Source organism: Schistocerca gregaria, chromosome 3 (genome assembly GCF_023897955.1).
Source record: "Schistocerca gregaria isolate iqSchGreg1 chromosome 3, iqSchGreg1.2, whole genome shotgun sequence".
NCBI lineage: Eukaryota > Metazoa > Arthropoda > Insecta > Orthoptera > Acrididae > Schistocerca > Schistocerca gregaria.
In genome coordinates, this window is record NC_064922.1 from 426,383,674 (window position 1) to 426,397,682 (window position 14,009).

At 44.1% G+C, this 14,009-nt stretch overlaps 1 protein-coding gene across 1 annotated transcript in view; it reads left to right on the plus strand.

Moving 5' to 3' along the window:
- Positions 1-7,910: 7,910 nt before the first annotated feature.
- LOC126356207 (protein sprouty-like) overlaps positions 7,911-14,009 on the plus strand; it is a 523,717-nt gene continuing 517,618 nt past the window's right edge. The window contains exon 1 of the mRNA XM_050007018.1: positions 7,911-7,978. The gene's annotated coding sequence lies outside the window, so the exon portion shown is untranslated. The remainder of the gene's footprint in view (positions 7,979-14,009) is intronic.

Consider the following 14,009-nt stretch of genomic DNA (forward strand, 5'->3'; position numbering starts at 1 on the left):
CGGAGATGCTCAACAAACTCCAGTCGTTTTAAGAGAGGCCTAGTGAATGGCGGAGAGATTTACTGTTGAAATTTCGAGAGCGACCGTTCCAAGAAAAGTCGAACAGCATATTATTCGTTCCCACGCGTTTCTTACGAAGTGACAGGCAGAAATATAGAGCCTATACGTAATTTATCAACAATCTATCTTCCTATGTGACATGTGGGAATGCCACGGGTAGGGAAAGAAATCATAGTGGTTCAAAAAGTATCTTACACAAAGTTCTGGAATAAGTGTCCGCCTCCGGTAGCTGAGTGATCAGCGCGATAGACTGTCCATCCCAAGGGCCCGGGTTCGATCCCCGGCTGGGTCGGAGATTTTGTCCGCTCAGGGACTGGGGGTTGTGTTGTCCCAATCATCATTATTTCATCCCCATCGACGCGCAAGTCGCCGAAATGGCGTCATAACGAACGACTGGCACCCGGCGAACGGTCTACCCAACGCGAGGCCCTAGTCACACGACTTATTACTAGAATAAGTATACGCGGTGTTACAGCCAGCGTCGACGGAAAACTACACACATCGAAAAAAGTTTTGCATCACCCCGGTTCCCAGAACTCCTGAAGACCGAAGTTGACTGTGGATATTGTATCACAGACACAGCCCCTTGGACCGTTCAACGACGTCACTACACCCCCCCCCCCCCCTCCCCAAAAGATATAAACAACCACGCATCAACAGCGCCTATTAGACGGAGGTTGTGTCCGACAGCTGATCAGTTCCAGTCATTCCTCCAGGAAGGAGGTACACGGCTCGTGTTGTATGTAGTTCATGTCCGTGTTGTTACTTTGTGTCAGGAAGGGCTCTCAAGAAGGGAAGTGTACAGGCCTCTCGGAGTGAACCAAAGCGATGTTGTTCGGACATGGAGGAGACACACAGAGACAGGAACTGACGATGACATGCCTCGCGCAAGGGCTACTACTGCAGTGGATGACCGCTACCTAAGGATTATGGCTCGGAGGAACCCTGACAGTAACGCCACAATATTGAACAATGCTTTTCTTGCAGCTACAGGACGTCGTGTTACGACTCAAACTGTGCACATGATGGCATGTGGCTGCATGATGCGCAGCTTCACTCCCGACGTCCATGGCGAGCTCCATCTTTGCAACCATGACACCATGCAGCGCGGTATAGATGGGCCCAACAATATTGCGAATGGACCGCTCGGGATTGACATCACGTTCTTTTCACCGATGAGTGTCGCATGTACCTTCAACCAGACAATCGTCGCAGACGTGTTTGGAGGCAACCCGGTCAGGCTTAATGCCTTAGACAAACCGTCCAGCGAGTGCAGCAAGGTGGTGGTTCCCTGCTGTTTTGGGGTGGCATTATGTGGGGCCGGCGTACGCCGCTGGTGGTCATGTAAGGCGCGGCAACGGCAATAAGATACGTGAATGCCATCCTCCGACCGATAGTGAAGCCGTATCGGCAGCATACTGCTGAGGTATTCGTCTTCGTGGACGACAATTCGCGCCCCCATCGTGCACATCTTGTGAATGACTTCCTTCAGGATAACGACATCGCTCGACTAGAGTGGCCAGCATGTTCTCCAGACGTGAAGCCTATCAGACATGCCTGGGATAGATTGAAAAGGGCTGTTTATGGACGACGTGATCCACCAATCACTCTGAGGGATCTACTCCGAATCGCCGTTGAGGGGTTGGGCAATCTGTACCAACAGTACCTTGATGAACTTGTGGATAGTTTGCCACGACGAATATAGGCATGCATCGATGCAAGAGGACGTGCTACTGGATATTAGACGTACCGGTGTGTACAGCAATCTGGACCACCACCTCTGTAGGTCTCCCTGTATGGTGGTACAACATACAATGTGTGGTTTTCAAGAGCAATAAAAAGGTCGGAAATGATGTATAAGTTGATCTGTATTCCAATTTTCTGTACAGGTTACGGAACTCTCGGAACCGAGGTGAAGTAAAACTTTTTTTGATGTGTATATTTTCCACCGTGCGGTTCTAGCGCTTCAGTCTGGAACCGCGTGACCGCTACGGTCGCAGGTTCGTATCCTGCCTCGGGAATGGGTGTGTGTGATGTCCTTAGGTTAGTTAGGTTTAAGTAGTTCTAAGTTCTAGGGGACTGATGACCACAGATGATAAGTCCCATAGTGCTCAGAGCCATATATTTACCGTATTGGTACCAAACTTTATAGACTGTCAGCTGCAGGAATGGCGTTACAGTAGCAGTAGTGCCATGATTAGCCACTGGGCGCCGGTACTGGTACGGCGACGTAGGATTGAAGCACAAGCATAATGTGAATTACAGCTGCAGACAGTCAATATGAGTCTGGAAAAGGTGAAAGGGCTTTACTCGCAAATTTGTTTCATCAAGACAAGAAAAATAGTAATGCTCCTCTTTGCGAGTATCGATGCATTAAAGGAACATGGAGTGGCCCTCTTTGTGCACCGGTGTTGAAGAAGACGATTCAGATGGTTCAAATGGCTCTGAACACTATGGGACTTAACACCTGAGGTCTTCAGTCCCCTAGAACTTAGAACTATTGAAACCTAAGTAACCTAAGGACATCACACACATCCATGCCCGAGGCAGGATTCGAACCTGCGACCGCAGCGATCGCGCGGTTCCAGACTGAAGCGCGTAGAACCGCTCGGCCACAACGGCCTGCGACGATTGACAAGTTCGAATTATTTGTAGATTTGGGAATTGCTCTTGGGAAATTCCGGCGGCCAACTGCGCCACCGATTATTGAAGAAGTTGCTGTTGCCGTGTCTGAGAATGCTGGACGGAACGTGCGATCTTCAACCAGTGGACGGCCGTGTCACGAAGCCGAACGTTCCAAGTATCACTGTTCGAAAAGTGTTGCGAACAACTTTGAAACGGTATAGCTAGTGTGGTTCCAGGCTCTCGTATATGCAGATGGAGGTCACACTGAGTCATTTTTGTAACCTGGAAAATAAACATAATAGGAAATTAACAAATGTTACTCTCTCATGTGAAAATTAATATGCGTTTCTTTGAATTGTTTATTCGTTATCTCTCTTCCGCGTGTCCTTATGAATGTTTGCACAACGTTCCACAGTCTTACACTCACTCGTTTTGCATCAGGATCCTCTCAGGTACCGAAAATGTTATTATAATAATTCTGTAGAACAGTTCCTCATAGGGAAATCTGCTGTGCTCGTCCCAGGGCACACGCAACGATCGCAGCTTTGATTTCCGGTTAGGCCGACAGGAACATCTATAGGATAAGATGGGGTATAATAGGGTGTGGGGGTGAAACCAAATACCCTCACGTGTCTCTTACCGAGTTGGTAACACTGTTTTTTGCCCATTAGACCAGGAAGACAGCCTGCTTGATAGTGTTAGACGCGTTGTTGTTGAGCGAAATATTTTTTCAAATTTTCATGGTTGTGTATCTTATTTTGTGAAATGTTGTATTCAGTAAGGAACTTATATCATCGTATTACAATCTGAAACTAGCAATACAGTGAATAATACTATTAGCAGGCCTTATGAACGGATATCATGTTAAAGGACTCTTCACCTTCTTCCTTATGGAGAAGGAAGTTTACAGATAAGGTACAGCTGTGGTAAAACTGGACAGAAGAGTGGCATACAACTGTAAGTACCTGTTATTACCCCATTACTTGATTACATTTAACTTATACGTGTGACGTAAGAAGTATATGTTTTCAACGGTACGCTGCTTGTGTGCACACGTTTTAATAGCTACAATTTAATAATTACATATAGAATTGACAACTATTTTCCACCAATTTTAGATGATTTTTGTCACTAATAATTTGATTAATAATCTCTTATTGAAGATATATATTTTCGTTTGAGGTGGGGCTGTTAAGGAAGTTAAGACAAGAGTGACCGTCCAGTACCAAATGGCTCAGTTGTTCGGACTTGCATATATTAGAACAGCAGTAATGCAGAATGACCTACTTGGTTTAAAAAAAAAGGTATTTTCTCGTTTAGTGGAAATACATTTGCACCATCAGATACAACAGAAAGAATAATACCAGATTCCCAGAACACGAGAGAGTCAGTTATTGCTTCTTCAATGCATCCTGGTCTGTCGACTGATGTGCAAGCAGGGTCTTCATTCACTTTATCACCAGAGAGTGTAAAGCTAGTTCCTCTTTACGAGAGACTATTATCAAGCATGTGAAGAGGAAAATGCACCGTGATCTTGGAGTCTCCCTACAAAAATGAACTCCATGCAACATAATAATCTTACCAGCAGATTAAAACAATTGTTGAACAACTCTGGGTCTAGACCTTAATAACAGTCAGAGGAGTCTGAAAACAAGTGAGGCAGTCACCTATTCTGATGATGAGGATACAACCCCTTGTCTTCTGTGCAGGGAGGCTACTTGTAAACAAGAAAATCAAATGATTAGCAAAGTATGAGTATTTTGTCGCTCAATAGAAATACGAGGTGCGACAATAAAGTAATGAGACTGATTTTCCTTGCAAGATGTGGCAACCCTGCAGGTTTGCGTAGGCGCAATATCTTTGACCGTGCTTTATAAGCTGCTTCTAGTCCAAGCGGGACATCGAAGCAACTGCTCAGTCGTGAGTTGTGCTGTAATAAGTTAACACATGTATGTGTCTCTCGTCACGGTAATGGAACCGCATAACATTGCGCAGCGGTAGGCCATTAGTTTTTGCGTTAAATTGGGTGAAAACGCGACAACTTACAGTAAACTTCAGAAGGCTTTTGGAGAGGAGGTTATGTCAAGAGCTCAAGTTTTTCGTTGGCGTAAACTGTTCAGTGAAGGCAGAACGAATGTTGAAGATGGAAATTGCAGTGGACAACCATCAATCTCACGAACGGATGTTAGCTTGGCCAGGGTGCGTGAACTAGTATGAGCTGATCGAAGATTATCCATGAAAATGATTGCAGAAGAACTGAATATCAATCGAGAAACGGTTCGTCTAATAATAACTGAATATCTTGGTATGAGAAAGATTTGTTCAAAAATGGTCCCCAAAAATCTCACACCACAACAGCGAGAAACACGGAAAGATGTGGCAGCCGATCTGTTAGAGCAAACGGAATTCAATCCAGAATTGTTGAGACGTGTTATCACTGGTGATGAAAGTTGTTTTTTTTTTTCGGTACTATCCAGAGACATAACGCCAAAGTTCACAATGGTGCACAAAGGGATGACCCAGACCAAAAACAGCTCGCATGTTAAAGTCAAAAGTGAAATGCATGCTTGTGTGCTTATTTTATTACAAGAGAATTGTTCATAAAGAGTGAGTGCAAACAGTTAAGCAATATTACTGCAAAAAAATTTTAGAAAGACTTCGTAAAAGAGTTCTCCGTGTGCGTGCCAATATTGCTGATAATTGGATTCTGCACCACGATAATGCGCCATCCCATACTGCTCTGCCAGTACAGCAATTTTCAACCTCAAAACAAATTTCAGTACTACCACAGCCACCTTATTCACTAGATATCGCTCCGTGCGACTTTTTTCTATTTCCAAGAGCCAAAACGGCGATCAAGGTACATCATTTTCAAACAACACAAGATGTTCAAAAAACTGTGACGAGGGTTTTGGAGGATATTACAGACGATGAGTTCCAGAAATGTTACCATCAATGGCAGAAGCGCTGGAAAAAGTGTGTGCAATCAGAAGGGAACTACTTTGAAGGAGACAACACTAAACTTGACTAAAACGGTAAACAACTTTTTTTTCCAAATCAGTCTCATTACTTTATTGTCGGACCTCGTATAACCGTGTACTTCACAGTGCTGGTTATATTAAACATAGTTTAAACCTTGAAAAATAAATCTTCATAGTTTATATGCGCTATTCATGACTTTTTTTATGTTTCACTGAAATAAATTAGAAGTCTCAATAAAGAAAAGTGTAAATGATATGCAGCTTTCTCCTTAGCTACGCAGTTATACCCCAACTTTCACTGCACTACTTCGGAGAACCACTAACTAGGTCTTTATACTCATGAAGTAATAAGTGCTATCTACAGGGGATGTCAAATTGATTCCATTTTTCTTAGATTTCCAGAAGGCTTTCGAGACCGTTCCTCACAAGCCTCAGTTGTGCGACTGGATTCGTGGTTTCCTGTGGGAAACGTCACAGTTCGTAGTAACAGACGGAAAGTCATCGAGTGAAACAGAAGTAATATCCGGCGTTCCCTAAGGAAGTGTTATAGGCCCTCTATTGTTCCGGATCTATATTAACGACGTAGGAGACAATCTGAGTAGCCGTCTTTGATTTTTTGCAGATGGTGCTGCCATTTACCGTCTTGTAAAGTCATCAGATGGTCAAAACGACTTGCAAAATGATGTAGATAAAATATCTGTATGGTGCGAAAAGTGGAAATTGACCGTGAATAAAGAAACGCGTGAAGTTATTCACATGAGTACTAAAAGAAATCAGCTACATTTCCATTGCGCGATAAGTCACACAAATCTGAAGGCTGTAATTTCAACTAAATACTTAGGGATTACAAATAACATAAATTGGAACGATCACATAGATAATATTGTGGGTAGAGCAAACCAAAGTCTGCGATTCATCGGCAGAACACTTAGAAGGTGCAACAGGTCTATCAAAGAGACTGCTTACACTATGCTTGTCCGCCCTATTCTGGAGTATTGCTGTGCGGTGTGGGATCCGCATCAGGTGGGACTGACAGATGACATCGAAAAAGTACAAAGAAGGGCAGCTCGGTTTGTATTATCGGAAAATAGGAGAGATAGTGTCAGAGACATGATACGTGAATTGGAGTGGCAATCATTAAAACAAAGGCGTTTTTCGTTGCGACGGGATCTTCTCATGAAATTTCAATCACCATTGTACTCCCCCTATGCGAAAACATTCTGTTGACACCCACCTACATAGGGAGAAATGATCATCACGATAAAATAAGATAAATCAGAGCTCGCACACAAAAATTTAAGTGTTCATTTTTGCGTCGTGCCGTTCGAGAGTGGAACGGCAGAGAGACACCTCGAAGGTGGTTCATTGAACCCTCTGCCAGGCACTTTATTGTGAGTAGCAGAGTAATGACGTAGATGTGGCGGGAAGGAGAGCCTGGTCCCGGGCACGAATCCGCGCCGCGGATTTGTGTCGAGGTCTGGTGAACCGGCCAGTCTGTGGATGGTTTTTAGGCGGTTTTCCATCTGCCTCGGCGAATGCGGGCTGGTTCCCCTTATTCCATCTCAGTTACGCTATGCCGGCGACTGCTGCGCAAACAAGTTCTCCACGTACGCATACACCACCATTACTCCACCACGCAAACATAGGGGTTACACTCGTCTGGTGTGAGACGTTCCTTGGGGGTCCACCGGGGGCCGAACCGCACATTAACCCTGGGTTCGGAATGGGACCGCGAGGGGTGAAGTAGACTGCGGTAGTCATAGTGGGGTGGTAGACCACTGCGGCAGCGGCGGGGACGGAGCCTCTCCGTCGTTTCTAGGTCCCCGGTTAAAATACAATACAATACAATCATCTAGATGTAGATTAATGATTTCGGACGTTTATGAGGGAAATGAAATCCTGCATCAGCATGAGAGTGGGCTCCACGAGAAACATAGTTAATGACACTCGAAACTAGAATGTTAGCTGTTCTTTTGTGTTTGTACGTTGTGGTATATGTTGCACAGCAGACACATGTTTTCAGGGAGGGGAAGAAGTGGTAGAGGTACGAGAAGTACCCTCCGGCACACACTGAAGCTGGCTGGCGCAGTACAGAAGTAGAAGCAGATGTCGTGCGCCGTTTACTAGGGATACGAGCTACCCCTGCGCAGGCGCGGTCCGTCGTTGCGTAAGGCCGTGCTGTGGTAATGAGGCGTCTCGCCTGCTTAGCATTCCCGGCGGCGGCGCGCGCCTTCCGGAGCCCGCCGCAGCGCGGCGCGGCGCGGAATTCATCAATGGCGAGCGTGTGTCTTCATAGAACAGGAAGCTGTTCGGTGAGTAGCACTTCCGGCGATGGAAACAGCGTTTCCGGTGGCGGCGGCGGTGCGGATATCCGGCGACGCTCCATCGCGCCGCTCCGCGTGCCGCCCGCTTGCCAAGGAGCCGGCCGGCCGCTAGCCGGGCTCTGGGCTCTAGGACCTCCTCTCTTCTGCTTCTGCTTCTGCTCCTGCCGGACACCGCGGCAGAGGCAGAGGCAGAGGTTCCCACACAGCCGTCGGCGTCCGAGACGGGGAGACATCCTACAGAAGAAACTGGCCAGCTGCGAGTAGCACTCGCACTCTGAGGTTGTTGTTGTTGTTGTGGTCATCAGTCCTGAGACTGGTTTGATGCAGCGCTCCATGCCACTCTAGCCTATGCAAGCTGCTTCATCTCCCAGTACGTACTGCAACCTACATCCTTCTGAATCTGCTTAGTGTATTCATCTCTTGGTCTCCCTCTGTGATTTTTACCCTCCACGCTGCCCTCCAATACTACTCAGAGCATGTCCTACCAACCGATCCGGTCTTCTAGTCAAGTTGTGCCACAAACTCCTCCCCAATTCTATTCAATACCTACTCATTAGTTATGTGATCTACCCATCTAATCTTCAGCATTCTTCTGTAGCACCACATTTCGAAAGCTTCTATTCTCTTCTTATCTAAACTATTTATCGTCTATGTTTAACTTCCATACATGGCTACACTCCATACAAATACTTTCAGAAACGACTTCCTGACACTTAAATCTATACTCATTGTTAACAAATTTCTCTTCTACAGTAACGCTTTCTTTCCCATTGCCAGTCTACGTTTTATATTCTCTCTACTTCGACCATCTTCAGTTATTTTGTTCCCCAAATAGCAAAACTCCTTTACCACTTTAAGTGTTTCATTTCCTAATCTAATTCCCTCGGATTCGAACCTGCGTCCCTTTCATGTCCCTCGACTCTTATAACTGCCATTTGCTTTCTGTACAAATTGTAAATAGCCTTTCGCTCCCTGCATTTTACCCCTGGCACCTTCAGAATTTGAAAGAGAGCATTCCAATTAACACTGTCAAAAGCTTTCTCTAAGTCTACAAATGCTAGAAATGTAGTTTTGCCTTTTCTTAATCTAGCTCCTATGATAAGCCGTAGGGTCAGTATTGCCTCACGTGTTCCAACATTTCTACGGAATCCAAACTGATCTTCCCCGAGGTCGGCTTCTACCAGTTTTTCCATTCGTCTGTAAAGAATTCGCTTGAGTATTTTGCAGCCGTGGCTTATTAAACTGATAGTTCGGTAATTTTCACATCTGTCAACACCTGCTCTCATTGGGATTGGAATTATTATATTCTTAAAGTCTGAGGGTATTTCGCCTGTCTCATACATTTTGCTCACCAGATGGTAGAGTTTTGTCAGGACTGGCTCTCTCAAGGCTGTCAGTAGTTCTAATGGAATGTTGTCTACTCCCGGGGCCTTGTTTCGACTTAGGTCTTGCAGTACACTCTCAAACTCTTCACGCAGTATCATATCTCCCATTTCATCTTCATCTACATCCTCTTCCATTTCCATAATATTGCCCTCAAGTACATCGCCCTTGTATAGACCCTCTATATACTCCTTCCACCTTTCTGATTTCCCTTCTTTACTTAGAACTGGGTTTCCATCTGAGCTCTTGATATTCATACAAGTGGTTCTCTTTGCTCGAAAGGTCTCTTTAATTTTCCTGTAGGCAGTATCTATCTTACCCCTAGTGAGAAAAGCTTGAGGTTAATGATGTACAAATGCAGTTAGTACATTTCGCAATGGAGGATCTCGGCGATTGTTTCGTGTTATCGACATTAACACTGGCAAGATATCGGTGCCAGGGATTCCATGACTTTCGAGAACGTCTTCATTTCGAGTTTGAAATCGGATAACAAATGACAAGCAGTACTGCAATTTTGGCAACGCATCAGCGTTGACAGGTGAGGCTGCTCGACGGTGCACGTGTGAAGACGAACAGTTCCGCAACCGTTATGGATTCGCTGTAGTAAGTCGCTGATACCGTCAACCGTTGTGCTGTACATCACCTCTGTCTTGTACCCTCACAACCAAAAATCCAGTGGCTCAAGGTTTTTGAGACCAGTCAGGTAAATGAACTGCACATCCACGTCCCCTTTCACTGAGTCTGGAAAACAGTAAATAGCTAAATAGCTTATATCCAAACTCAAGGGCCCTCAAGGGCGAGCCACATGGATCGGCAAATGTTGGGATCACATTTGCTAGTGGTGTGCAAAGCCTTCCTGCGTCAGAAAAACAGCCATTGTCCGATCAGTTGAGGATGGATAATACTATATCACAAACTGAGTGCAAGGCGATGGTGACTTATGGTTATTGAAATAATCAATAAATTCCGCGACATCTGTAGCAGAAATCCCACTACCCAAAAACTGTGCCTAAAGGTTCCAGTGGAGGTATGGAAGTGGATAGCATTGTTAACATTTTCATCATAATGGATATAATCCATGTCGATCTCAACAGTCCACTTTCAGTTTTGATACAGTCCTTTGTTTCCAGGAGCATACTAGCATTGAGAACATCACCGCATCATGAACAACAAACTTTAACGTTTCTTTTCTAACGAAAATCTGAGCAGCCATAGCGTACGGATCTCCGAGCCGGCACGTTCACGGGAGCTCAGTCCGTCAGTTCACCTGATGATGGCGACATGTTTGATCGCCGAAATATTGTGCCCGTTGGACACTATAGACCGGCAGTACACCCGTGGATATTTTGATTATCAAATACACCGGGAGAAACTCAAGAATCACATGATTAAACTAAGCCACGGCATATACCTGGAATGTTTTAAAAGTGTTCTCTTATGGTAATGTACGTTAGTTTATTGTATATAGTCAGCCTGCTTAGCGGAGTAGCAGGCACGGTAGCTCAGCTGCCCTCTATTTAAAAAAATTAAAAGAATAAAAAGTCAGTGATCGGACCAACGATGAACTTTAACAGGTGTCATGGGACGTCCGCCCCGAACATATCCAACGAACAATTACAAACGAAATGAGATCAGAAAAACAAATGTAGTAATGTGCGGGTCCGGGTTCGATTCCCGGTCGGGTTGGAGATTTTCTCCGCTCATGGACTGGGTGCTGTGCTGCCCTCATCATCATTTCATCCTCATCACGGGCATGCAAGTCGCCCAATGTGGCGTCGAGTGCAATAAGACTTGCACTCGGCGGCCGAACTTCCCGGTATGGGGCCTTCCGAACAACAATGCCATACGATAATTTCATTTCATTTTTGTATGTAAACAACTGTTTTTTAAATTTTGTGCTACATTTTCCTCAAAAAGTAACACTGATAAAGACATCAAATTTTTAGACCTCTTGTTAATAAAACGATGATTGATTAGATAATAAAGGACTATAGTGACACCAAGAACAAATTTACGAGGTCCAAGGTGCTTAAAAGAGTCACACATTTCTTTCTTTTAGGACAAATAAAGCCATAATCATAACGTATATAAAAATGTGATTTGAGAATGGTGTTTCTCCTGTATTCTGTTAAAATTTCGGTTATTTATATCTACCAATTTCTTCGGAAAGAATACCTGAGATTTGCTCATTTTAACAATCGTTCGTTCGCTACTTTACCTACTTACATTTAACATCTCGTGTGTTATCTACGGCTTCTACAGAGACTTGTCTTTTGACCTGTTCGATCCTTTTGTACTTCCATTGTTTCATATCACAAAGTTATCCATTCGTTGTTTGTTGTATTCCTTTCCCCGCTTTCAATCAACTCTTACTTCATGCGTCCTTTAAAACTCTCGATGAATACTCGCTCTTTCAGTCCATCTAGGTTTCATCTACGTAAATTCCCATCTTCCTGAAATTTCTTCAGTTTTAATCTGCAGTTTGTAACCAATACCAGTTACGGACAGAATGGACACGTGCTATTAGATTTTTTTTGCAGTTTGAAATCTGATTTCGAAATCTCCGTCTTACCGCTACATAATCTGACTGAACTTTTCATACTGAGAATTTCGTCATATTGAGAACTTAGAGGGAGTGAATATCTTTTACTTGAAAAAAAAATAAAAAATTTCGATAGCCTGGCTCGCATAAATTGGTCTTTATTGTTAACACCTTTTTAGACAGTGTTCCATTGTGAGTCAGTACTTCATGCCATATTGTCGTGGCCGTGGATAAAATACAGCACATGAACATGTATATAATGTGCAGTATTTTTCCCACTACAAGGACAACTGGCATGAGGTACTAATTTACAGTGGAACGCTTTTTGTAACCAAATTTTTCTGAAGACTGGAAGATGACAATTACAACTGTTTTTTCATGTATTACATAATCTATCAGAAACTTATTACACACTTTACATTTTCCTTGACACAATAGAAGAAAATATTCTACATGTGGTGCCTGTTCTTTCAGACATGTCCGAAAGATATCTGACAGAACAAGCGTCACACATATTATTAAGTTGGACGACCAATAGATCATTTCACTGCGGATGCACACCACGTCGGAAGTCTTACGGAAATCGGCAAAATGCCGCGAGTAACGAGGGTAATGGGCAAAGGGCGCCACATTAGTAGCGTGTGGGTAAGTTGAAAATTTTGGTCTGACGGGAGGTATGGCAAGGCACTCCGCGCAGCTGCCATGACAGCTGTCTCTGGATGGAGTATTGGTCAACGTATCTGCCTAATAAGACGAAGACCCGTGTTCAAATACCGGTCTAACACGAATCTTCGACTTTAGCCATTGATCTAAATCGGTACCCTCTGGTAGGTAATGCCATTAATTCCCTTGTGCCTTATGTGAAAAATGTCCTGTATGGTTAACAGGTCCCAGTTGCCATTGTCTATCGTCAGAACGATGGAAAGCAACTTCAGAGGGTCACCAAGTAATGATTTGCGACATTTCCAGACTTGATGACCTACTGACGCTGCGTCTAGTGATAGCCAATGGTGGCCGATACTGGCTAACGATGGGAAACACTTTCTGTGATGAAGTCAAGTAAAACGTTAAGCGTACAATAAAAAGTCTCTACTCCCACGACCGAAAGTAGTGTTTCCGGCGTGTGAAACCTACCAGTGTCTCCAGATCTCTTCCACGCAAACAGCTTTCTCGCATGATTCTTGAACAAAGTGTTTGCAATCTACACTACATCTACATGGATACTCTGCAAATCACATTTAAGTGCGTGGCAGAGGGATCGTCGAACCACCTTCACAATTCTATATTATTCCAATCTCGTATAGAGAGCGGAAAGAATGAACACCTATACCTTTCCGTACGAGCTCTGATTTCCCTTATTTTATCTTTGTGATTATTCATACCTATGTACGTCGGTGTCAACAAAATATTTTCGCATTCGGAAGAGAAAGTTGGTGATTGGAATTTCGTGAGAAGATTCCGACGCAACGAAAAACCGCATTTCTTTTAATGATGTCCATCTCAAATCCTGTATCATTTCTGTGACACTCTCTCCCATATTTCGCGATAATACAAAACGTGCTGCCTTTCTTTGAAGTTTTTCGATATACTCTGTCCTATCTGGTAAGGATCTCACACCGCGCAACAGTATTCTGAGAGAGGACGGGCAAGCGTAGTGTAGGCAGTCTCGTTAGTAGGTCTGTTGCGTTTTCTTAGAGTCCTGCCAAAGAAACGCAGTCTTTGGTTAGCCTTCCCCACAACATTTTCTATGTGTTCCTTGCAATTTAAATTGTTCGTAATTGTAATTCATAGGTATTTAGTTTAATTTATGGCTTTTAGATTAGACTGATTTGTCGTGTCACCGAACTTTAACGCCTTCTTTTTAGCAGTCATGTGGATGACCTCACACTTTTCGTTATTTAAGGAAGAAAATGGTTCAGATGGCTCTGAGCAGTATGGGACTTAACTTCTGAGGCCATCAGTCCCCTATAATTTAGAACTACTTAAACCTAACTAACCTAAGGGCAACACACATATCCATGCCCGAGGCAGGATTCGAATCTGCGACCGTAGCGGTCGCTTGGTTCTAGACTGTAGCGCCTAGAATCACTCGGC